At 36.5% G+C, this 25,633-nt stretch overlaps 1 protein-coding gene across 2 annotated transcripts in view; it reads left to right on the forward strand.

Moving 5' to 3' along the window:
- Positions 1-9,091: 9,091 nt before the first annotated feature.
- The window catches only part of LOC125237451 (plasma membrane calcium-transporting ATPase 3), a 284,836-nt gene continuing 268,294 nt past the window's right edge, over positions 9,092-25,633 (forward strand). The window contains exon 1 of one of the 2 annotated variants that reach the window (XM_048144533.1): positions 9,092-9,235. The gene's annotated coding sequence lies outside the window, so the exon portion shown is untranslated. Of the gene's footprint in view, positions 9,236-9,459; positions 9,476-25,633 lie in introns of those variants that run through there. The other variant, XM_048144534.1, reaches the window with a different exon arrangement.

Consider the following 25,633-nt stretch of genomic DNA (forward strand, 5'->3'; position numbering starts at 1 on the left):
GCGAAACATTGAGAAAATTACAATGAACCATAGAGGAATAGAGAAGAAATAGGAAAAGATAATTTACCCTACTTGTCGCGTGATGGACGCGCGTTTGACGCTAGATGTCACTACAAAACTCGAATTTACTGATGTATGGAGTTACAACTCTTTCCTCACTGATTCCTCTATGCCATGAACAGAATTATACCATATTGGATTAATTTGATGAGTGTAAATAGGTAGTAATAGTTGATTCTGTTAAAATGAGATTTGTATTACTTGCATCAGTAGTGCGGTTACCAATAGTAGTAATATTCGATTATGTGACTGTTACATAATTAGAGGCATTATAAAACGAATGAAGTGTTTCATCAAAAAAATTCTCAAACAATTGTATGTGTGATTGTGATTATGTACATTTAGGGTCGTCCTAAATATATCGACGCTGAATTGACTTTTGCCGATCAAAAATCGCTCGTTAGTCTGAATATGCGTATGTATGCTTTCGGCGACGACAACGCGTGTCCATTTTCACATTATCCGATCCGATATCGGATGTCGGAAGGATTTCAATGGAAAAAATCCAAGATGACGCCTGTAATGTATGGGATATCTTTCCTACATCGGACTAATATGAAAACGCACCAAGGGTCTTGATGTTCATACTATCGAGCAATTTTTGGTCGTCCAGAGCCGATTCCGCGATAGGTTTGGGGAAACCCTTTCATACACTGATTTAAATATCTTCATACATTTAAAATGCCGTTCAAGAGGGTTTATAATAACTATGTGTGTAGAAAAATTAAATAATACTGATTGAGTGATAACTTAAATGTACTAGGTAGTTTTATATCTTTTCCGTGTCCATAGTTTCTGGTGTTAGGTCTGATATTAATGATTGGGTTTTCGCTACATACGGGGAAACCCATGTAATCGGCTACGCTTCTACGAGCGGTGTGCCCGACAGTCGGGTTCTTGGTAGCGAAAGTGTTAATGATTGGGTAAGGTACAGCGGGACAAATCTCGACTGGGGGCAAATGTCACTAATCCATTTTTCCATTATTACACTATGATGTTGAGGTCTACATGTATCCACTGAACACGCCTACCATATATAACCGGTGGACACTATTTAATAATGCAAACATTGTAAAACATGGAAAAAATGGACCAGTTACATTTGGCCCCCCGTCAAGATTTGCCCCGCGGTACCTTTCCCTTTTGTTCTATTTCAAATCTTTAGGAACAAAATTGTATGGATTGTTTTCCTTCTCCAGATTGTGTACAGTAAGCTGCGAAATTACATGGAGAAATTATGAAATTAATGATTTCATTGATTAATTCGCCATGCTCTTTTGCAGCTCACTCTACATAAAATTTATAATATTTGATTGAAATAAACAGCGGGTTTTGAAGAGCCACATTTTATGAAATATGATAATTCGTTTTTAAATATCAAGTTTGGTTAGTATGATTCGTATCGCTATTCGATGAATGTTAGTTTTAGTGTTAGTTTAGCGAACGGAGTACAATAAACTTAGTAGACGTGTAAGAAACCTCAATAATCAATTAGGTAATAAAGAGCAATTTTAGGAAATATATAATTAGGATTATTAAGTAATTAAATTGTAACTAACTTTAAGTTTTTAATCGATGATGTACCTATGCATATGAATTTTTCACTTTAGTTGGAGCCATTGCAAATTCTGTTTGGATGTAGGTTTTTTCTATAATTTACATTATTATTAATAATAATAGTGGTATCCAAATTACATCAATTAATAAATAATAATGTAGGACGACATGTCAATTTAAGCTTAGACTACGGTGACAGCTGTCAGCCAACAAATATATGTTTGCGTTTGAAGGTTATAAATTATATGAAATTGACAGCTGTCTCCGTATCTAAACTATACGTCATACTAAGTTGCACCAAACCGTCTTTACAGCTTGACAGAAAAGAGTAGAAATGGTACAAGAACAAGAGTAGGAATGGCAACATTTACTGTTCTCATACAAAGTGACTCAATAGTTGCCACATGCAAAACAATTTACATAGACGGTGGCGCCACTATTAATTTCTACTCTTTTCTGTCAGGGTGTAACGAATTTAGGATTGTTAACATTTTGTATGGGGATTTCTGTAGACTTCTGGTGCGTGACGCTGACTTGTCTGTACTGTTTTTATGCAACTGGCCCTAAAATCCACTATTACTTTCAATAATATTTAACTGTAAACAAGGCTATGATTAGATTTAGGAGGAATGTAGCCAATTTTCAGTGGTTTTATTTTACTGATATTATTCAAAGTCTTGTGTGACAGCTTCCCTAAATAGTGACGTAAAGAAATAAGCTATATATTTTGGATTGTTAATAAGCTATGACAAATATAGTGCACAGTAGAAATTATATATTCACTCACTGATCAAAATCTAAGATAAGACACAGGAATTTCTGATTTAGCATTGTTTTAATGGTTTTTCTGTATTTTTATAAGTCGCGCGAAAAATTAACATAATAAATCGACAAGGTCGTATTAAAACCATGAAAAATGTTAAATCAGGGGGCGATTTTTGAATCTCGCATACGGGATTTTGTCACTAAAATACCGGTTGAAAACGGTTGCTTATTATTTTTAGTGACAATTTTCTGAATTCGAACGAGTTTGACTCAAAAATCGGTCCGCAGGAACCTCAAAATTGTATTCTAAAACCATAAATTGCAATTTGCTCATACGAAAATCAATAAACAAATTCTAAAATATATAATTTTTACTACCTCCGACATTAAATGCCATAATAGAATGAAAGCTTAAAAAAACTATTTTTTAACTGACATAAATAAAATGGCAAGTAGTATTTAATAGAGAAAGTAAGTGGACCGTAACGTTTAGATCTTAAGGTATAATTTTGAATGAATGATGTGATATAAATGAGATTTTAAAGTTATGTGTAATAGAAAATTGTTATATAGTACGTAATAAATAAAATTGTTAAATTTGTGGTACACAAACTAATGACTTATTTATGTAACTAACCCTTGGATTTAAAAATAAAAGAGTCCGTTTTCACATTATCCGACCCGATATCGGATGTCGGAAGGATTTCAAAGGCAAAAATCAAAGACGGCGGCTTAAATGTATGGGATATCGGTCCTACATCCGATATCCGATCGGATAATGTAAAAACGCACTTGGGAACTTGTCTTAGAAATTCAACCATAATACAGAACAATGTTCAGTAAACATCTATCATTATGGTAGACAGTTAAAGTCTATACTTAGATAAAAATGTGCCCTCCATTTTGGACAGCCAAACTTTGGTACTTATTAGTATACCATACTATAGTAACGGTATACTAGTAAAATTGTGATCAAGTAATTATCAAACGTCAAACAATACTGCGACAAAATTATGAAGCAATCGTATAGCGCCATCTATTGGTCACCTGCATGAAAGTTGAGGCAGTTGAGGGTTTGTCTTAGTTACTCAACATCAACATTCCTTTGCATCTTTGCAACATATTAATGTCAGGTTATCGACTAAGCCTACAGAACTAGTAAATAGCTAGATGGACTTATTCACGATCATTATATACTGTTTATATTAATGCTTGTTGCTCAATATATGAGTCCCATATTAACCTACGCCACACTATAAGACCAGTAGTGACTCTTCTAACAAACGTACGACTCGCGGTAGTCGCGGTATGCATGTGTGCGCGCCGTGTTCGCACGCAACACACACAAGCGGATCCGGAAGATTATTTCTCATTGATTCTCATGCGCTTACATGTGTTTGCATGCAAACACGCGCACAGCCGCACACATACATACCGTACGGCGTGCGTTTGTTAGAAGTCATTACTATGCCTATACTATTTCGTATGAAATTGCAAACAGATTTCGTATGAAATTACAAAATGTTTGTAATGCTTAAAATTCTAACACCGTGTTTCCCACAGAATTAGATTTAGATAGAAGAAACGAGTTCATTTATTTGTATGGCGGCCGAGCGTGTCAGATTTTGTACTGAAGTTGTTACTTGCCTGTGATTTTAAATATGTCTCAGGCCCTTGAGTGTTGATAAGTTTTATGTTGTTGCAATTAAATATCATGTAACGAGGCATTTTTAATGTTTTTGTTGACTTCAACTTACAAAAATTGACGCCCGAAAGCTGCAAGCTGCGATTAAAGACGGACAACTCAGTGGATTTCACTGAGTTCATTTGACACGCTAAGTAGATACGTTTGCTTGATCTATGGTTTATATGACATCTGTGGTGTTTCCTCTCAAGAGTTTGTATTTTTAATACTACTCGTACCTACTTTAGTTAATCTTTATAAGTACTTTTTGTACTGAGACTAACTGAAATAAACACTGGTCCCACCAAAATCGAGTAAGCGATGAACTATCCGCGATAAAAACGATCAAAAATAGCCGCTCCCGTGTAAATAAAAAGTGAGAACTAGAACGCGCTACAAGTACATGCCGGCGGCCGCGAGTTCGCGGCCCATTCAGTGGCGACGACCTTCGCGCGGCGCAATAGAATTCAATATCGTCTGCACGCGTGTGGTCCGTTTATTAATGTAGGTAAGAATTTAGAATGGCGGCTTTTTGTGAACATCAAAGGAGTGAGCCTTCTGTACTTGTACTATTATATATTCTGTGCTAGAACTCGCTCGCGCTATCACCGCGTCTCTTTAATGTACACGGGAGCTACTCTCTTTTGTTCGTTTCTATTTTGTGGTCAAACGTCTACCTATTCATATAAAAAAAAAAAAAATAGCCGGTAGCTCATCTCTTACTCGCTTTTGGTGGGACCAGTGCCTTAGCTTGACATTTTCGTACATTTGTATAAAAATCTTCTGCCCTGGCAGGCTAGCATGGTCGACGATAAATGATAAAACATCAGGAAAAATCGACATCACTATTTGCAAAGACATAATTGTAACTCCGTGTAGACGGATAAAGTCTAAGAAAGAAACGTACCTCAAACCCATAGAGAAAAAGGTACGATGGCCTAGATGGCGTTACACCTTTGGGGGACGCTCTGGGACGGCCTGATATTTTATAATTATCGCGCGACCATGCTTGCATGCCAGGCAGGCAATTACGGTCGCGCGATAAACGATATAACATCGGGCCGTCCCTATCGCACTTACAAATAGTGCGATAGGGACGGCCCGCTATTTTATCGTCTATCGCGCGACCATGCTTCCCGTGCAGGTTAGCGCAATATATATCAGCCTTTGTTGAAAATGTAGCCAAATAAAAACAGCTTCCCGGATCTATATAATATATTGGTAATGTTAAATAGTGTTTTTTTTACAAATATAACTATCATTTACATTTATTTTGAGCTATGATATAGATTGGGTTTTTAAAAAGGTTCTTTTCGTTAGGCTACGTGGTATAAAAGTATTACCTATATATTCAGAAGGTCTCCAAAATGGATTTGAGCCTTTTTTCAACGCCTTTTTCTAGTAGTACGCTACTAGTACTTAGAGGTGTATAGGCAACCTTAATCATGAATTCTGTGATATATAGCGTTATTTTAAGTTATTTTGTATGTGAATGCGTTTAAATATGTAATTTTATTTGAAAATAAAGTAAAGAAAAATATGTTGGATTTTATTAAAAGTTTAAATATCCCTTGGCTAAATTATCTTTCTTATAATACGTGTGGTTAGTAAATATGGCGAGTTTTACGCCCTTTCAGTCATATTGAATAGCGTAATTACCTATTCTAAAACACAATTATCACATATAACTACATCGCCTCGCTCACAGATGGCGTGCTCGTCATGGTTTTCAGCTGTTGTTGAGGAATCTCAATGTCGCAGTTGTAGTTGTGGAAAAGTCCGATAGATGTCGCTAGTGGTAACATAATGAAACATTATTACTTATTAGTTACATGTTTTAGAAGTATATCTTATTAGAGTCGCACGTAAAATCGTGGCGATTTATTGCATTATCTACATACAAAAATTTACTTCTGTATTCCCAAAGCGGGTTGGCAGAGTACCTGAAACTACTCAAATTTCTGTGTTATTTCTAACGATTATAGGGTTGGAAAAAAACTACGACTACTCAATTGTGATATTTCAGTGACAGGTTGCCACCCCGTCGTCACAGTATAAGAAAGAGTACTATCGTACAGTATGACCACTCTCGCTCCTCGCTGAAAGTGCCACCCACCTCCTCTCAGTTACCTCACAGTTACCGCCTGTCAAAGACGCGAACAGTCAACCTGTCATATTTCACTCATACAAGCACAGCACGCGTTGATCTACACGAGCTTTGACTGTGTGCTAGGAACGCGCCTTTTTAGGTTTCCGTAGTCAACTAGGAACCCTTATAGTTTCGCCATGTCTGTCTGTCCGTCCGTCCGTCCGTCCGTCCGTCCGTCCGTCCGTCCGTCCGTCCGTCCGTCCGTCCGTCCGTCCGTCCGTCCGTCCGTCCGTCCGCGGATAATCTCAGTAACCGTAAGTACTAGAAAGCTGGAATTTGGTACCAATATGTATATCAATCACGCCGACAAAGTGCAAAAATAAAAAATGGAAAAAAATGTTTTATTAGGGTACCCCCCCTACATGTAAAGTGGGGGCTGATATTTTTTTTCATTCCAACTCCAACGTGTGATATATTGTTGGATAGGTATTTAAAAATGAAAACGGTTTACTAAGATCGTTTTTTGATAATATTAATAGTTTCGGAAATAATCACTTCTAAAGGAAAAAAAAGTGCGTCCCCCCCCTCTAACTTTTGAACCCTATGTTCAAAAAATATGAAAAAAATCACAATAGTAGAACTTTATAAAAACTTTCTAGGAAAATTGTTTTGAACTTGATAGGTTCAGTAGTTTTTGAGAAAAATACGGAAAACTACGGAACCCTACACTGAGCGTGGCCCGACACGCTCTTGGCCGGTTTTCATATAAGTATTTGATTGCCATAGTATCGGAGGTGTGCCGTCGCCAACACCGCCAATTTAACCGTGATTGAACCCTTAGTATAAACCTAGACAGTTGGGAGACACGCGCTAGCATTAGATCTGAATGGCTCCGTAACCTATCCGACGGGGTGACGGAGCACGCCAAAGCCTGGCTCGAGCTCCTCCTCCTCTTGACTCAGGTTTACCTGTGACAGATGTGGCAAAAGGTGTTGTGTTGCCATCGGACTACTGCCACCAAAGACGATGTACCGGCACCACACAATAAAATCACTGCGACAATCATCTGCTAAGATATGGCCAAATGATGAACCCTTATACTACAGTTGGTTTCCACGACTACGTAGTAAAATTCGTCACCCCTAAGTAGGAAACTATAAGCAAAATTATACTACGTATATGACAATGACCGAAAAAACAAGATTCGACACTATTCTAGGGATAGAACGACATGGTTACGACCGGTCTGGCGCAGTCGGTAGTGACCCTGCCTGCTACGCCGCGGTCCCGGGTTCGAATCCCGGTAAGGGCATTTATTTGTGTGATGAGCACAAATATTTGTTCCTGAGTCATGGATGTTTTCTATGTATATAAGTATTTATATTATACATATATATATCGTTGTCTGAGTACCCACAACACAAGCCTTCTTGAGCTTACCGTGGGCCTCAGTCAATCTGTGTAAGAATGTCCTATAATATTTATTTATTTATTTATTTATTTATGCTTCCATGATTTGCTGTACATGCCCGGCTGTAAGTATATGCCCGCCCTAGTGCGCAAAGTGGTTCGTGTCTTGTCAGGTTGACACTTCAGAGGGCCACCTGTACTGAAAAATGTTGTACGATACCCGTGCAAAACTTTTATCAACACGTGTACCGTAGTAAAAAATCGATCTAGGTATTATATCTGGGAAAACGCGTACTATACAGTTTTTGTATGTTTTCGCCCAAGCGAGGTTTGGTTCCAAATGAAAATAGAATTTATACTTTAATTAATGAAAGCAACGTTCTTAATTACAAACTTCGTTATCCTAAATAAAACATAGAAAAATGCTAAGTGGTGAAAATTCAAACTAAAAAAAGCAAACAAAGGAGGTTTTCCTAAAAGGAAGGTGGACGGTGGAAGCAGAAGGTGCACGCTCGTAGCTGCCCGGGAAACATCAAAACTAAATGCACATGTTTCATGTAGGTATATTTCTTTATTTAAACCAATGTAAACTGAGCATGTTTCACAAATATGTAAATAAAAAATTTGCTTTAGCAGGCTATGTTATTCAGGCCCACTTGAACCAACCAGTTAACTCAGGTTTAGTGGGCTGACATTTGTCAAATTCCATATAAAATGATGACCACCTCTATTAATTCATTTGGAAGTTAGATAAAAATCAATATAATTATAATATCCTAATCCGAACCTTATATATAAGTATAATAAAAATTCGATCTTTTATATTTTACTTATATTTAGACGTTTTAGAATTACACCCAACTTCAGGCGATGAACCCAGTGCGTGTCTTCCGCAATGTCGCGCGGATTTATCAAAATTAACCTTTAATAAAATGAGTTTAAGATTCAAGGCGTGCGTCTTCACGAAAGACACGATCTAAACCCTCCTGACCCTCTTTCCGACCTATGACATTACCGACAGCTGTTATCATTTAAACTCCTAACTAATTGAAAAAGGCCCGAAACTAATCAATATTCCTGAAAATATGATTTCCTTTTGACAACTCTATAGACTAAACTATAGATATGTACAGTCAATCAGTTGGAACCCTAGGACACTCTACAACTATGTCGAAATGACAAGCAGTAATAGATTTCTTACAATCTGATTTATAACGTCACTGTGACATAGTTCTACAGTGGCCTAGGGTTCCAATTGGTTGACTGTACAATCCAGGTACAACCAGCTGTTCCCTCCAAGAGCTGATGTAGACCTGAGAGTTAGCCCGATCGTTATTGGCGATGTACCAATAGAAATCCTTCCTGGAAAACTGTTTTCGTTGTCGCTTGGTGTCTCGAGCTATCTTTATCTGGTTAGTGTTAAAAGAAAGAGGAAGGAATATAGGTGGGAAGAGTGTTGGTTAGTGGTAGGTCTGCGACGGTCGGCAGGGCGCCTGCGCGCCCGCGGCGAAACTCTCAGTCCGCCGCCAGCGATCGCCACCAGCGCGCTTCGCGCCCCAACACCTAGCCACCCGCCGTACTATTTTAAAACAACTCCACCGCGCATGCGAACTATCGATCCGCCTTACTCCAAATGGTCCCGTATCTAGGTTAACCGGCTAAAATTAAAGGTGCGTTCCGAATTCAAGGTTGTAACCGCCAGCGCAGCGCCGAAATAGCGATATCGTGCACGAAAAATGGAAAAATATGTGCTTAATGCACTGCGCCTATAAGGGCCATAGTCTCGTGGCCGGCACGCGGCAATGGCTGCCAATTATGTAAGAATCGTCGTTTGTTTCGGTGTACAAATGTGCTCCTAGAGTGACTGTGATCGATAAGCAATATTTACTATACGTTTCTGGATCCAACTGGTCAGTAAGTACTTAAGGATAAATATAATCCGAGCCCTAGTCCCGCTAGTACACATTTCCCTAGATTCCCCCTTCGAAAACCACGAGATCGATTAGCACGACTGTAATGATATCACTTTCAGTACTCGCCAGACGCGAAAGTGTGTCAAATGTATTTATGTTCCGTGCAAGTTTAATTTTGAGTAGTAATGTGACAATGTACGAAAAGACTCGCCTATTTTCGTTAGTAACCTAGAAGATAGCTCGCTGCTTGAATCTCACAACAGATGGCGCTACGGGCAACTATTGACTTTTCAGCAAAGTCTTACTTGTAAAGTATTATCTATGCTGTAACATTTGAATCTCATAAAAAACTACCCAATCCACAGCAAAAACTAGTGTAGACCTTATTTCTACTAGATAAGGTATAAAGTCGTCTGCAAACTTGACCTCTCTTAATGCTCTTTTCCTTGTAGCCTCCAATTCTGAAAAGCACACTTTACATGCTTACTTTCCAAAGCTCTTATCTGGTCCAATCGAAAGCAAAATCAATCCTATTATTTGCGCCACAAAGTTTAATTTGAAAAAGTTTAATTTAAAAACCAGTCGATACAGACAACTTCGTGGCAATAATCCCAATAATATATACACACTTAACACCGACAAAATCAACATTTCATTAATTTGGTATAGACATTTCATTAATCATCTATCCATGTCATTCGCGAATCATTATTTTCCTATCAAAAGGAACTCTCGGTCACTAAATATAATCTCTATAATAAAATCTTTAAAAAAATATTTTGTTAGTCAGTTTGAGTTTTAATATATTCCTTCCAAGGTTCCATTTGGTTGTATATAAATAGGTACAATTCATCTTTAACTCTACGTATATATTGATTAGAAAAACATTTATTCGTTAGCCTAGTCTCATTTATAATATTAAAATAGTTATTTTTTGTACAAGGGGGCAAAGTTGTTGTTTAACAGCACGTGCCAATATTGATACCCGAGCAAGCGAAAGATTCCAATATTGAACCGCGAGCGTGGCGAATGGTTCAGAATGTGGAATCTTGAGCGTTGCGAGGGTTTCAAGGCAGGTTAAACAAACTTATGTCACCGAGTTCAACACAAAATTTTTCACTACACCAACACGAACAAAATACTAACTAAATATCAAACTATAAAATATCAAACTAAATCAAATGCATTAATTTATTCAATATTTAGGTATGATTCAAATTCGTAAGGTAAAGGGTACTGGTAAATTCTACCAGCCAGCTTAAGACATCAAGTTAAAATTTATATGAAATTACTTTGCACTCTTCAACACTTGACAATACTGGAATCTTTCGCCTGCTCGGGTATCAATATTGGCACGTGCGGTTAAACAACAACTTTGCCTCCTTGTAAAACAAATAACTATGAGTAAAATACATAGAGTTGGTTCTTACTATGTAACTTAGAGGAATTTTATTCTAATCTTAATTACACCCAAATAGGGTACATTTCAAAAGTCGTCTAATTTCGAAAGTCACATAAAAATCACCAAATTTCCATATTCACCTTTCGAAATTACCCGCGCATTGCTGTGCTTCAAAATTATCCCAATGCACCCTATTAATATTGAACTGAAACAGTAGAATAACCTAACCACAAAATTAAAATTTTGAAAAACCCCCGACCGCGACATAGTGGACGGATTTTCATGAAACATGGCTAAGAACACTCCCGACTAACTCAGCTTTCAAACAAAAAAAAAATAAATCTAAATAGGTTCATCCGTTCGGGAGCTACGATGCCACAGACAGACAGACAGACAGAGCCCCGTCTTTTTGCGTCGGGGGATAAAAACGTGAAAAGAAGCTGAAAATCGGAAATAATGTACTAATTTACTGAATTCATTTACACAACTTTCGGGAATCGAACGTAGGACCTTCATTTACATTCGCATTTAGAATAAGTTAATTTTCGATTCCGTTCACGTTTTTATATTATTAAAATATCTCACTTTTGCCTAACTTTGTAGAGCCATTTTTCTTGCTGAGAATTTTTATTTTATATAAATTTTGCTAAAATGGGATTGAACAGTCTAAATATAAAGATTACAATCAATTTGTAATCTTTATCTTTTATAAGAGGAACATTCAATAAAGCAATACGTTTTAAATTACGATACAAGTTCTAAAAGAAAGAAATTAACAATTATTGTAAAATTATACATTAGGCATATAACACGTTAAAGTTATGACATAGGCAAGTAAAGCATTGCTTTGTGTCTTAGGGCGGTAACTAAAGTAACGCCAAAATGCATGTAATTTCTGCTCAATTCAACTGTATTCTAAACACTTTAAAAGTTATTTCCGTTCCGTCTTGTTGCTATTTTTATAATCAAGTATTTACATATTATATATATCGTTGTCTGAGTACCCACAATACAAGCCTTCTTGAGCTTACCGTGGGACTCAGTCAATCTGTGTAAGAATGTCCTATAATATTTATTTATTTATCTTGCATTATCCTGGCATTTGCCCCAGCTCATGAGAGCCTGGGATCCGCTTTGACAACTAATCTCAGTATTTGGCAAGGCACTAGTTTTACGAAAGAGACGTGCTGCCATCTGATCTTCGAACCCGCAGGATAACTAGGGCTTATTTGTTAATAGTACGGTTTCCTCGCCATTTTTTTCTTCACCGAATATATTTATATTCATATTCATATTCATATTTATTTATTCAATAACAATATTACATCTTAAATCTAGGCACACAAAAACAAAACATAATATTTGAAGAAACATAAAAAAAAAATATCGGTATAATATAATATAAAGTGCAACAACTAAAGCTAGTAATGAACATTAAGTCAAAATAGTGAGAAAAAAAATTACATAATAGAAAAAAAATTATAGCACAGGTTATAATAGCCACAGGCAGATATCAAATGACATTTCGTAAGTACATAGGTTCCGAAAAACTCATTGGTGCTAGCCGGGGTTCGAACCCCCGACCTCTGGATAAAAAAAATATAAAACGTCACCAGAGTACCCACACTGAGAGAAAATACAACCAGTTTTCATGTTCGTTCAACTAGTTTTTTGGTTAAAATAGAGCCTACGTGCTCTTTGGTTCAAACAACAAGCTACTTGTCATTTGAATCGGCAATATATTTGAATCAACAAGTCGATTTTATAAAAACAACCTGACACATATTGTTTTAAACATACGTTTGGCTGATTCAAACGGATAAACCGCAACAAGTCGAACTTGTTAAATTCACAATGCAAATTTCTCTCAGTGCAGAATATAAAATCAGCTACCAAAATAACCATAACCATACAAATCGAATTAATTTACGTCTGACGTCAAAGGTATCCGACCCTCCTTAATCCCCCCTTTTGGGCGATTATCCCTTAAACCATTCCATACAACGAATGCTAAGCGCTTGAATAGCTAACGGAATTTGTGTTAGAGATCTGTGATGACTCTTTTGTGCTTAGAAATGGGATGCATTTCTTTTGCTAAGAACGCCTGTTTTCTAGAGGGGTAGGCAGAGATCAGGGATTTCCATTTGCTACGATCCTGACAAACTTCTGCTTTACTCACTTTCATTGAATTCAATTCAATTCAATTCAAAAATCTTTAACGTCATAGCAACACAAAAATAAAAATACGAAAACTAAACTATGTCAGATATTCTGTATTTTGTATTTCTATTTGAAATGCTTTTATTTCAAATAGTTAACATAGTGGGCGTGTGGAAAACTATGTCATGAAAATAATCTCAAATTAAAAGAATAAATCAAAACTAATCATACTAAAACACAAAAAAAATAAACACATGGCAACAAATAAACCGTTCCATAACGTGAAAAATTTTACATAATTATATGTATGACCTCTACTGTACATGTTCGTATCTGGCCCCGTAGCCAAATGGCATTTCTACGACGCGAAACGAAAACGAAACGCCGCGAAAGGTAGTCCGGCTCTGTCGCGCTAACGCCGTGTCTTGCGTGGGCGACGGTCGCGCGACCGTCGCGCGACGCGTCTCATCGCATCGTCTACTTCTATATCGATAAGGTTTGATTTCGTATGCGTCACATCGCCGTCGCGCGACCATCGCGCGACCGTCGCCCACGCAAGACACGGCGTAATACGCAAGAGCGATAGAGATAGATATCTACGAGCGTTTCGTTTCATGAGCGTTTGTGACATTTGGCTACGTACCCAGTTATATAAATTTTTATCCTGAAAATTATATCCACTTAACGATAAAAGTTTTAATCATAAAATAAATTCTTGGCAGGAAACTTACTGCATGTATTTTTTGTTTTATCTGAAAGTCAAATTACCTAAATAAACAGAGTCTTTATCAAACTATCCTATTTGAGAAGTACATATTTCTTGCGATCTTCATATTTATGTATATATATATTTATCTATCGTATTTTATTTGTGTATTCGTATATGTAGTTTATTTCATAATATTATTTAGTATTTATGTAGTTTATTTACTTGTGGACATTATTTTGGTTTATTTCTGACCTTTATTGTACTTCTGTAAGTTTGTCTATCTTGCCTACTTTAATGTTCCTCTCATCTAATCTAAGGTTAGCTGGAAGAGATCCCTTATAGGGATAAGTTCGCCTTTGTACCTCTGTTCCTGTAAACTGTATATGAATCTGTTGTACACAATAAAGTGATTACTACTACTACTACTACAAACTTATATTAACTTGTAACAAACAAGGTGATAAAATCTTGTCAGATGATTTTAACCTACTTCTAATAATTTTATAGCCCTACTGAAACTTTGCAAGTACAGGGTAGCCAAGTACAAATACGTTGACAAACAATTTATAAGAGGTCTACAAATTTAATCTTACAAAATTCAATTAAAAAAAGAATCGTATCTTCTTGAAGATCTTTGGGGGTAAAACTACTGATGTGCCGACGGAAAATTTCCAAATTTCTGAAATTTTCACATAGGAAAACTTCGGAAACTTTCCATTCTTTGTATGGACAATTGTATGGATGGAAACTTTCCATTTTATAAATTTGAATTTCCTTTATTTTTCGTGAAACTTTCGTGAACTTTTCATGAAATTTAAGATTTTTTTGGAAAGTTTTCGCAACTTGCACATCACTAGGTAAAACTGATCTTCGACTGATAGTTTTCATGTACAACTTCGTGCAATCCAAACCATCTAAATTTAAAAAGCTACCTTTTATGGGGCATTCCACAAGAAAGTCGCTTACGACATGCTTTTGCCTTGTATGACAGCTACTTCAATCAAACCCGTAAAGCTCGAGGAAATACTGCCAATTGGTTAACCAAGTCATGAAAGGTTATCAGACACAACTTCGCTTCCTAGGCGTCTTCAGATGTATAAGAAAAATTGCATGTTGTAAGCGACATTCTCGTGGAATGCCCCTTAATATCCATACTAATATTATAAATGGGAAAGTGTGTGTGTGTCTGTTTGTTTGTCCGTCCTTCACGGCAAAACGGAGCGACGAATTGTCGTGAATTTTTAAGTGGAGATAGTTGAAGGGATGGAGAGTGACATAGGCTACTATTTGTCTCTTTCTAACGCGAGTACCTAATAATTGTAAACAGGTATCAGGTATTATTTCATCGAAAGTTAGGTAACAATAAGTAGGTACCATGTTGAAAAGAAAATGACATACATAGCTTAGGATAGGTAATTAATACAAAATGTAGCTAAAATTAATTCGACACGCATTTAATTTCATTCATTTCATTTTCATTTATTCAGTAACAATATACATTGTATTCGAATATTAAACATACTCAACACTGCTTGCATTAAAAACTAAGTAAAAACTGTTTAAGACACGCAGCCCGATTCGAACGTTAAAATATTAGATCTGGATACGATACGGATCGGATCACTGTCAATCGCAGGGACATCTTACTTGCATCTTAGACCTATTGTTCGAATACGGCAGTGACTTGAGAAATAAGAATTTAATTATATGAGTTTTCTCGTCTTGTAAACTTCACAAGTGTCTAGCCAAGTCGTTATTCAGACCCATGGTTTTAAAAACCGCTATAGGTATTAATAGTTATTTGTTATACAAGGGGGCAAAGTGAAGTAAAATACATTTGCACCCGAGTGTAACACAAAACTTTTCCCCTCACTATAGCGAGGAAACTACAACGCAAAAAATGCGTTTATCACTGCTTCCAGTAGTTCCACAGGTGGTAAATCGTCTTTATTACTAGATTCACCTACTTTTATCAATTTTAAAGCAGTTAATTTGACTTTAAGCAAGGTCAAATTACTTTACCCACTAGTGGATAAAATGCGTTTTTATCCGCTGATATTAAAAGACAAAACACGTGTTTCCGAGCTAGTGAGGGGAAAAATAATATATGTAATTTCTATTGTCTAAATTATTAACACACATAATCCATACTTTATTTTATTCATATTATAAATGGGAAAGTGCGTGTCTGTTATCTTGTCCATCTTTCACGTCAAAACGGAGCGACAAATTGACTTGATTGTGGAGATAGTTGAAGGGATGGAGAGTGAAATAGGCAAATTTTTGTTTCTTTCTAATCCCCCACTTTTCTAAAATGGGGGTGGAAAATTGTATGGAACATTTGGAATATTTTCAATTTAACGCGAGCGAAGTCACGGGCAAGGTTGTTAATATATGTAATTTCGATTGTTTAAATTATTAAGGATCTTAATATTCTTAATATATGTGGTTATTTAATAAAACCCTACTATACTCTGTCAACCAAGTCTGTCAGTAAATAAGAACTAAGAAAACTATAGGTAACCTTTTCTCTAGCACCCTAAAGAAAAGGATGCATATAGTTTTCTTTGTTCTTATTTACTGACAAACTTGTTTGACAGAGTATAGCATCATCCATTAAAACAGAAATATCCTCAGAACAAAACGGTTGAATAAGGAATCCAGGGGCCGGCAACCTACATAGGATACGACCCCTGACATTTACCGAGCGCAGGGGTCACCAACCGTGCGGATCTCGCTATATTACTATGCAAATACGTTTATACGTTTTTAACAATTATTTGTTAGCACGCTAGTTTTCACTTTTTTACGCTTTTTAGTGATTCATCGCTGGAAAATAGTTTACGATGTATTTACGGGGAGTTAACATGGTGTTACGCTATTTCGGTGTAGGTAATAAATATAACAGTTTCTTGCGCAATATATCGGCTTACAGTAGTTTTTAAATCTATTTTTTAGGGTTCCGTAGTCAACTAGGCACCCTTATAGTTTCGCCATGTCTGTGTGTCCGTACGTCTGCGGATAATCTCAGTGACCGTTAACACTAGAAAGCTGAAATTTGGTATCAATATGTATATCAATCACGCCGACAAATTGCAAAAATAAAAAGTGAAAAAAAATGTTTCATTAGGGTACCCCCCTACACGTAAAGTGGGGAGTGTTTTTTTTTTATTTCAACCATTTGTTGGATAGGTATTCAAAAATTAATACGGGTTTACGAGAATCATTTCTTGATACTTTAATGTTTTCGGAAATAATCGCTCCAAAAGTTAAAAAAATTGCGTCCCCCCCTCTAACTTTTGAACCATATAAGTTTAAAAAATACGAACAAATCACAAAATTAGAACTTTATAAAGACTTTCTAGGAAAATTATTTTGAACTTGATAGTTTGAACAGTTTTCGAAAGAATACGGGAAACTACGGAACCCTACACTGAGCGTTGCCCGACACGCTCTTGACCGATTTTACTAACTAAAATGTCCCGAATTTTAGGCATTTTTAAATTAAAATAAAATAAATATAAATATTATAGGACATTCTTACACAGATTGACTGAGTCCCACGGTAAGCTCAAGAAGGCTTGTGTTGTGGGTACTCAGACAACGATATATATAATATACAAATACTTATATACAAAGAAAACATCCATGACAGACTGTGCTCATCACACAAATAAATGCCCTTACCGGGATTCGAACCCGGGACCGCGGCGCAGCAGGCAGGGTCACTACCGACTGCGCCAGACCGGTCGTCAAATATAATATTTATGTATTATACTTACCCCTTACATTTTTACCCATCGGTCGTCTTTTGGGTATCGGTCATCTAATGGTACAACTACCCTAGGTAAAAAGTGCTGGTGGCCCAGTAGTAAGATATAATATATTATATTATATTATAAGACTTTCAATCTGAAGGTCACTGGTTCATCCCGTTTCGGACCAATGACATTCGAGATTAATCCTATCCTGTACCATTCGTATATTTTATTTTAATACTACGTCGGTGGCAAACAAGCATACGGCCCGCCTGATGTAAAGCGGTCACCGTAACCTATGGACGCCTGCAACTCAAACAGTGTCACAAGCGCGTTGCCACCCCATTAGAAACTTGTACATTCCCTTTTGCTGTGTTATGTACAAGTTCTAAGGAGGGTTTGGGTTGCCGACGACTCAAAGGACAATAGACGGAACAAGTTGGTTCCGTAAGTCCTCCCGTCATCAGCACACCGCACCCTCGTTGAGCTCTGGCAGCCTTACTCACCGGCAGGAACACAACACTATGGTAGGGTATGGGTAGGGTCGTATTCTGGCAAATAAAGAAAGTCTATTCTATTCCATTCTATAATGAAAATGAAAGGAAATGAAATAGTCTGGGAGCAGGTCCATAAAATTTGCAGTAAAGTTGCTTTAAAATCACACCCAGACAAACAATAAATTTTATTGTAGGTACTCGTATCTAAGTAAAAATCGGCGAAGTAACTAGTTTCGTTTCTTTCATTTAATAAAATTTCAATATACAATGTATTTTTAGTTTTTTCTTCGGCAAATTTTGGAGGCCGTTTAAAATTCAACAACTTATTACGTTTTTAATTTTATTTTGATACGACCTTCGTTCATTGTAGTATCATAACCAAAGATTAAACGGATTCGTACACGCAAGATTAAACAAACATACATGCATGTCATAATCGCACGCCTGTATTCCCAAAAGGGGTGGGTAGAGGAAAAGAGGCAGTCTTTTGCTTTGCCTAGGTACCCCTTTTTTAGACATTGATAGTGAGCGAAAGATTCCAATATTGAACCGCGAGTATAACGAGTGGTTCAAAATGTGGAATCATAAGCGTTGCGAGGGTTTCAAGGCACTTAGGTTAAACAAATTTTGTCACCGAGTGAAACATAATAAATTATTGACAATCAGCTCTATTTTTCTAACAATGAGGTTTAAAAGTCACATGTTTTGATTTCGTAACCTAGTTTTACGTCACAAGTTCGTATTCTCATTTTAATTTAGTTCGTTTAAATTTCGAATTACTCCATCGATCAATCTCCCGCACCGTATAAAAGTTCAAATAAAACCCGCTACTCGCCAACAGATGGCGTCGCCTCAGCATGGCCGACTTTTATTTATTTACATACCGTTTTTACGTGTTTTCCTCACATTGTAACGTGTAATAAAGATTATATTTATTTTTTCGAAATCGGTCAAGAGGTAAATGCGAAGACAAAGCTTGATGGCTCGTAAATCTTCGGCTATTTGTGGATTAAAGTTTTTAGTAGCTATTAAATAAGGTTTTAAAAGTAATGGCGGGAGCGTCCGGTTATTTGAGCACTTACGTACATTGCTTATTATTACGGAGCTAATTTGCTGTATTAAATTGTTAATGAAAATTGCCTGTATTATTTTTTGCTAGAATATTTTCTTAGGAAATTGGTTTCAACAAAAACTACCAACCTAAGAAATAAACATCACTTTTTTATTATTATTCTCTTTATTTCTTTTAAATCTTTAAGGCTAGGCTATTTATAATACGAATATAAAAGTAAAATACAAAACCACTTGCAAAACAATAAAAAAATATAAACATATTTTAAAAAACCTAACCTAGGGTGCCGCCAGCAGCGGGGCAGGGCCCAACCTGCCGGTGGTTAGGGCTGCAGAGAGAGGAACCGTCGGACTATCCGCGCCGTGTCCAAGATCACCGCCCTCTGCATCTGACCCTTGATCCAACCACCTAGCGAGAGTCTCTCGAGATTATTATAAATGGGCTTACTCTTGGCCACAAACAAGCCAAAGGCAAAGACGTGGTCTATACGATGGAATGAGCTCGCCCAGAAGAGTTCACCCATGATTTAGAGGTTACCGGTAAATAATATAGACGGTTTTCTCGCTTAATTCTGTTGTTCGACTACTCAAGTTGGTAGCTACCTATTATATTTACGGTTGCCATTGGTCCCGTTTAAACCGTCCCGCATTTTACCTGTCCCAATTTCATCCCGTAACACTTTATAGCTTAGAGGTATCGACATTATCAATCAGAACATTTTCATTCATCCGAACTTTGCGAAAGTACTTAAGTAACACTTAGACAACAACACCGCGACACCAACTCATACCGTCAATAATTCACGCCCAAAGACCCCTTTACGTTCAAAATCGACATTTGCATATACCCACATCATATCAAATTAAGTCCAATATCTTTGACAGCGCTTTTAAATGTCAGACTATAACCTTTGACATTCTCCGCTAGATGGCATTGGCAGTGTAAACCAGTGAACGAAGAGCCGTTACGCCCAGTCTATGTTCCCGTTCGTTTTAAGTTTCGATTGAACTAGTGACAGGGTGGGGGCCTAGTTATAGTGGTCGTGTACAATACAGTAATAACAATGGTTTATCGCGATAGTCTAGTATTTCCGTGTTCGAGCGTTTAGACGGGTGTCCGAACTTGATAAATGAATGGGATAGATTTTATTAGAAAAAACGTAACGTACATACTAAAATTAGATAAGATAAACCAAGGACCATATAACACTGAGACAGACAAGCCCATACAAAAAAGCTCTAAGTATTTTAGCGTGTTTTTATTTTTAATAAGAACAAATGACATGCTTTTTTATTTTAATATCATGATATCACGTCAATACACATTATGAAAAAATTTATTTGTAGGCATCATCAGTATAGTTATGATAGTACCTCTTATAGATGGCGCTAAAAATGGAGGTACGATTCTTAGTATGAAGATTGTAAATCCTATAATATAAATAATCCTTGGGATAAACTTACAGTAGTTTAAGGAAATGTTGGCATTAAATAAGGTTGTATACGAAAGTGCTGACGAGTTAAAAATTTCACCACCCCCTTTCTTACCATGAGTTTCGTAGAAGTCGACTGTGGGATACGGGTTAAATTACAGACGGGCAATATACCTACAGGTTTCTTAGTATGGGCCATTTGCGTATTGCTCCTAAGTATATTATAGAGAACCAAAGACATATGTAACTCCGTATAGACAGAATCTCAGAACCATACAGAAAAAACCGGCCAAGAGCGTGTCGGGTCACGCTCAGTGTAGGGTTCCGTAGTTTTCCGTATTTTTCTCAAAAACTACTGAACCTATCAAGTTCAAAACAATTTTCCTAGAAAGTCTTTATAAAGTTCTACTTATGTGATTTTTTTCATATTTTTTAAACATATGGTTCAAAAGTTAGAGGGGGGGGACGCAATTTTTTTTCCTTTAGGAGCGATTATTTCCGAAAATATTAATATTATCATAAAACAATCTAAGTAAACCCTTATTCTTTTTTAAATACCTATCCAAAAATATACCACACTTTGGGGTTGGAATGAAAAAACATATTAGCCCCCACTTTACATGTAGGGGGGGTACCCTAATAAAACATTTTTTTCCATTTTTTATTTTTGCACTTTGTTGGCGTGATTGATATACATATTGTTACCAAATTTCAGCTTTCTATTGCTAACGGTTACTGAGATTATCCGCGGACGGACGGACGGACAGACAGACATGGCGAAACTATAAGGGTTCCTAGTTGACTACGGAACCCTAAAAAGGTACGGTGGCCTAGATGGCGTTACACTTTTGGGGAACGCTCGGCTAGATGGCGCTAATATTAATATTTTACATTTTAGCACACACAATTTAAGAATATGGACCAAATTGTCAAAACTGAGGTTCAAAAGTTTTAAGCCTGTGTCGAGAGATGGCAGTCTATGCACAAGGGTCCCCCCACATCTAGCGTCTCGCGAGCGTCGCGTCGGGCCAACTGTATGGGCAAAGCCTGACGCCGCGTCGACGTCGCGTCGACGCGGCGTCTTTTTCCATACAGTTGGCCCGACGTGACGCTCGCGAGACGCTAGATGTGGGGGGACCCTAAAACTACACATTTTGCTTTGACAGTAACTCTCTATATATGTACATAATCCTCTTTGTAGAGAACTTATAATACGGATGCGTTGGATCATAGATTACTTATACAGTGAAACCTGGATAAGTGAGACTTCAAGGGACGACAAAATTTATCTCACTTAAAGAGGTATTCCACTTATTCAGGGTCTCAGTTAGATAGGTATAATACAAAGTTTGTCTCACTTACAGAGGGTATCACTAATAGAGGCCAGAATAGTGGATGTGTCAGTTATAGAGGTGATAAGGTGTTTTTCATATAGTTATTATTAGTTGCATGCTAAAAGAAAAGGTAAATAAGCCTTTAAATAATATATAAGACATGTCATATGTCATTGTGTCATAGAAATTTTATATTATGAAAGTTATATTTTATATTTTATTTTATAATTTTTATGTTACAAATCGAAATTTTAGTTTTAATTACTTAAAAGAAAACCCTTAAACTCACCTAAACACAAAGAATCAATCGCGTAAAGAGTTATTAAAAATATGGAAATAGATTTTCAATAAAGTCCAAGTTACAGAGGTCATAGACTGACTGTATCTCAGATACAGAGGTAAATTTCTATAAAATTCTTAACAAACAATTAAGTGAATATACATTTCAAATATAGTCTCAGTAACAGAGGTAAAATACACGCTCTGTCTCACTAATAGAGGGAAATGTGACTAAAAAATCGAAAAGGCTATCTCAGTTATAGAGGTCTGTTTTGTCTCACTAACAGAGGTAAATCGGTGCGAAAGTGTCGGGACCGCACCTTGGGTCCCAGCTAAAGAGGTTTCTCACTTATCCAGGTCCCACTTAACCAGGTTTCACTGTATATATAAGGTCCTAATTTATTAGTTGCAGATATTTTAACACATGATACTTTACATTAAAATAATTAACTTTAAATATAAATTAAGAAATCTTTTCATGTAACTTTTTTGATTTCATTTTCCTAACAAAAAAATTAATTATAATTTCGTCTAAAAAAAATCATCATGTGCATTATCACATGTCACAATAACACTGTCTGTCATGTCAACAATTGTTTCATAATTGTTTGTTGTAAATGTCGTAAAGGTTCGGCGGGAAAACTGCACATGTCATTGAAGTGGCCAGTTACAGTTAAGTGGTACGTAAAAGAGGTACTAGAATCTGTTCAATGAGTTTTCATTTAATAATCACATAAACAGGGTGTTTTTACGTAGCAAATTTGTTTTTCCGTTTTCTCCAAAAAAACATCGTAAAAGCTATAATGTTTCACGGTTTAATATACTCCAGAGACCGAGTACTATCAGCTGTAAAAATATCTGCATCTAATAAATTAGGACCTTATATAAGAAGATCACACCATCCCATACATTAAAATGGGACCACCTAAGAACGCGCACACACTACGCCACACATAGATGGCGCCACAAAAAATGCCTTGTTGCCATCAATTATTTGTAGATTAGCGTTAAGTGTCACTTTCGAGCCATAAATATGTGTCAAAAGTGACACTTAACGCTATCTACAAGTGTAATCGAAAGCTACAAGACATTTTTTTTGCATTTTCAAAAAAATGCGGCGGTGTTAAAAAAAAATAATCTGTTTATTTCTAAGAAACGTACATGCATTTATGAACTTAACTGCTAATCTTAAATTGAAAAGATTGTTTGAGTTAAGGAGTCTAGGTACAGATGAATTGTTATTTATTTTATTTATACATTATTAAGTTTTTTCGTTTTTAATAAGTGTTTTTTCAGCAAAAACTTCAGTAAGCTTGGCTACAGGTTCGACTTTCTAATGAGTCTATCAATTCATTTGGAAATCTATTCAGTATCCGCGGTAATGTGCATTTCCATACTCTCCGCCCGTACTCATTGTTAGTTTTTTCGATCTCATATTATGTTGGTTGGTTGGTTGTGTAGTGTATGCGTGTTCTTAGGCGGTCTCATTTTAATATATGGGACGGTATGATCTTCTTATATTTAATCTATGGCTTGCCACAGACAGTCTTTTTTTTTTATGGCTTTCCCCTCTTTTGGCAGGAGGGATTTTGCCAATGACGACGTTAGACATACAACGCACATTGCATACAATTTTTTTTTAAGATTATGAATTTTTAAGACTGTCTGTGGCAAGCCTAAGGTTGGATGTTATGTAGATAAATATAATTATCATTTTGGTGTCAGTGTTAGTTTAAATTGGCCTCTTGTTTATTTATACACAATATTGAATCTGGTCGTTCATGTAATTACAGACCGGAAGTCGGTGTTTGATCTTAATTGCCTCACGCGTTTAATTAACCATTACTCCCTATAATTAGATTTGATATATTTGTAAAACGTTACATTGCATTTCAAAATACTCGGCCCTACTGGGACCACGGATAAATTTAAGAGATAATTAAAAATGTATTTATCAAATAGCCTGCCATAGTAACTTGTTAAGTTCTAATTTTAAATTTAATTAGATATTACTTCCTGTAATGATTTTTAATAAAATACTCTTATCCAGCAGTCAAACTAAAAGTGTAAAGTAACTTACCTATGTTGAACGAACAAATAAAAAAAAATCTTTGAAATCTTTGAAAAAAACTGTTAACAGTTTTGATAAATTGTAATATTTGTCGACTGTACGAGTATATAATAATAATAAAATAATAATAAATAAACGGAAAACATACATAAATAAACGCACGCCTGTGTTTTCAAAAGAGGTAGGCAGAGAACTTGAAATTGATCAATTTTCAGCGCCTCTCTCTCCACTCTTATTTACTAACAAAGAGGATCGAGTATTATAGAGAGTTACTGTCGAAGTAAAATGTGTAATCACAGTGCATAGACTGCCATCTCTTGACATAGACAAACTTTTGAACCTCAGTTTTGACAATTTGACCCATATTCCTAGCTTGATATGTTTTAAAATGTCAAATATTAATATTAGCGCCATCTAGCCGAGCGTACCCCAAAGGTGTTATACCAACTAGGCCAGCGTACCTTTTTGTGTATGGTACTGAGGTACGTTTTTTTTTAGACTTTATCTGTCTATACGGAGTTATATATGTCTTTGTTTACTAATAGAGGGTTGACAGAAAACGAATATGTGATACTGCAGCCACGCCACGATTGAACCCATCTCGCATACCTGCTATACGCATCTCCATCCACATGGACCACATGGTAGATTTGTTTGACATTTAAGTATTTTTTTTAAATATTAATTTTCAATTTTTTTTTTACTTAACATAAATTCACTCAGAATTGTGATCTAATATTGCAAGAAGCAAGAATACCCCGTCACTTTTTCCAATTACTTATCCCAACAATATCGTATTTAGAGTAAATTATTGATGTATACATATGTTCGAATCGGGCCGCCGATAGTCGCCTCTACCAAAGACATATAACTCCGTATAGACAGATAAAGTCTAAGAAATAAACATACCTCAGTACCATACAGAACAGAAAAAGGTACGGTGGCCTAGATGGCATTACACCTTTAGGGTACGCTCAGCTAGATGGCGCTAATATTAATATTTGACATTTTAACACATATCAAGCTTAGAATATGGGCCAAATTGTCAAAACTGAGGTTCAAAAGTTGTAAGCCTATGTCGAGAGATGGCACTGTGATTTTACTTTGACAGTAACTCTCTACAATACTCGATTCTCTTTGCCTCTACGAAAAATTCGAGCTACATACATACCGGAAAGGTTACGCTATGGCCTACGGCGTAGCACTTCGTAGCATGAACCTGACGGACAGGACGAGATAACCTCAAAAATAAAAAGCTATTTAGATAACGGCCAAGCCACGACATTGGTCTAAGCGCGACAGCTGTGAGCGGCAGCCATACGTGCGAATGAAAAGTCCCATCGCTGTGTCTCGCTCCAATGTATGGCCGCCGCTCACCGCTGTCGCGCTTAGACCAATGTCGTGGCACTCGTGGCTGAGCCGTAAGTCAAAGTCTAAATTG

Source organism: Leguminivora glycinivorella, chromosome 21, assembly GCF_023078275.1.
Source record: "Leguminivora glycinivorella isolate SPB_JAAS2020 chromosome 21, LegGlyc_1.1, whole genome shotgun sequence".
In the NCBI taxonomy this organism is placed as follows: domain Eukaryota; kingdom Metazoa; phylum Arthropoda; class Insecta; order Lepidoptera; family Tortricidae; genus Leguminivora; species Leguminivora glycinivorella.